Here is a 2,263-nt window from a genome sequence, read left to right as displayed (position 1 = left end):
CTCCCAGCGTGCATTTCGGCGGCGACCATAGAGTACTTAAAAGTTGCTTGGCGGGTTTTAACTCTTCTCCCCGCTCTCCGGTTAGAAATAAATCCAAGAAGTTGTGGAAGTTTTTCCTCCCTCCCTCCAAAGGGGAAATATATCATTGAGAAATACAATTAAAGTGCTGGCTTGGAAAGCAGGAGACAGTCAATTCTTGGCCTCCCTTGTGCATGAAAACCGTCCAGGTGACTTTGGATGTTTCACTTCTCAGCCCAGAAATTGTGGGTGCTCCATCGCTGGAAATTTTTAAAAAGAGACTGGGTAATCACCCGTTTGAGATGGTATAGATCAGGGATAGGTAACCTTGGCTCTTTTATGACTCGTGGACGTCACCTCCCAGAATTCCTGAGCCAGCTGGCTCAGGAATTCTGGGAGTTGATGTCCACGAGTCATAAAAGAGCCAAGGTTGCCTACCCCTGGTATAGGTCCTCCTGCTTGAGGAGGGGACTGGACTAGAAGACCTCCAAGGTCCCTTCCAGCTCCTATTTTATTCTAGTCCACTCCACCTCATGGGGGCATTGAGGGCAAAATAGAAGCAGGAATGATGATGATGATGATGGAAGGGACCTTGGAGGTCATCGAGTCCAACCCCCTGCTCAGGCAGGAAACCCTACACCATTTCGGACAAATGGTTGTCCAGTCTCTTCTTAAAAACTTCCAGTGTTGGAGCATTCACCGATTCTGGAAGCAGGTTGTTCCACTGGCTAATTGTTCTAACTGTCAGGAAGTTTTTCCTTAGTTCTAGGTTGGAACACAGATAGTCCTTGACTTACAACCACAATTTAGCCCAACATTTATGTTGCTAAGCAAGACATTTGTTAAGTGAGTTTTGCTCCATTTTAACTTTCTGGCTACAGATAAGTGAATCATTGCAGTTAAGTTAGTAACCTAAGTGACTAATTTAAGTGAGTCACTTAAGTGTTAAGTGAGCCTGTCTTCCCTATTGACTTTGCTCATCAGAAGGCAGCAAAAAGTGATCACATGATCCTGGGGGACTATAACTGTCATAAATATGAACCACTTGCCAAGCATCTGAATTTTGATGACATGACCATGGGGATGCTGCAACAATGATGTGTGAAAAATGCTGCTGTAACTTTGGTCACTAAAGGAACTGTTGTTAAGTCGAGGATTATCTGTATTCATTGCCTTGACTTGACCAAAATATATAAAAGTCAGGATAAAAATCTAAACAACCTTGGGAAGAAATTGATGTGTATGAAGGCCAACACTAGCCAAACAATCAGCAGCTACCACTTAACTGTTGGCCAAGCCCAACACTGGTTCATTTTACCCAGCACAATTAATCAACAATCACACTGAGCAAGAAATTGGGTTTTATCACTTGTTCTTGATTTATTGAAGCTGTGCAGTTTAGGCTAAAATCTAATAAGCATGGGAGGAGTGCATTTAATTACCTAAGTTCTTCACCCTCTGGTGTGTTTTTAACACACTAATGATAAACTGTTTTAACTCTGGACCTTTGCCCAAAGGACTAAATTTAATGCTGCAAATTACCTTTGCTTGTTCTAGTAATGAGCCCACTTGCAAAACTCTTCAATACAGTTACAAAGCCACATCCTGCCAACTAGATTGACATTGCTTACATATGAAGCGTTTGTGGTCACACACACCCTTATCTCTTTGCTAACAGATACCAAAGTGGATGCTGATTGACTGAATTTGACTGAAAGCACCAATAGAGTAATAAGACAGAGGCTTTGGTTGAAATTAATTCATTATTCAGTTGCAAAAGCACCTAATAGTTTGCTAATAGATTAACAAGCCAGACTCTGATTACATTGTTGTGAGCAGATAATATTAATAAAAGGGAGGTGTCCTGTTTTGGTATCTGACCATCTCTGTGTGCAAGCCATCTCTTTTTCAACTTAGTAAATCCAGATGTATTTGAACTATTACCCAATTTTCCCCCATAAGCTACCTGTGATGGAATTTGTCAAATACATTGAAAAGTACCAATGAAGGAGAATATTTGTAACTCAGGGTTGAAATGAGGGGTCCTCAATGCTCTCTGAGCTTGCTTGTTTTCTTGCAGACATTTCATTACTCTAACTAGGTAATATCATCAGTGCTAGTAAGGAGTGCCGTTTACTGTCTGTTTATTTTCTGGTGTTTTGCCTGTCTGGGTGGGTGCAGTTTTAGGGATTCTTTGGTTGGGCTGTTTACTAATGGCTCTGTGGCAGTTTCTTGATTGGGGTAT

The sequence above is a fragment of the Crotalus tigris genome, unplaced genomic scaffold (genome assembly GCF_016545835.1).
Source record: "Crotalus tigris isolate CLP2741 ecotype Arizona unplaced genomic scaffold, ASM1654583v1 scf7180000017632.1879674, whole genome shotgun sequence".
Lineage (NCBI taxonomy): Eukaryota > Metazoa > Chordata > Lepidosauria > Squamata > Viperidae > Crotalus > Crotalus tigris.
The sequence above is the reverse complement of the archived record's forward strand: the minus strand, read 5'-3'. Positions refer to the sequence as shown.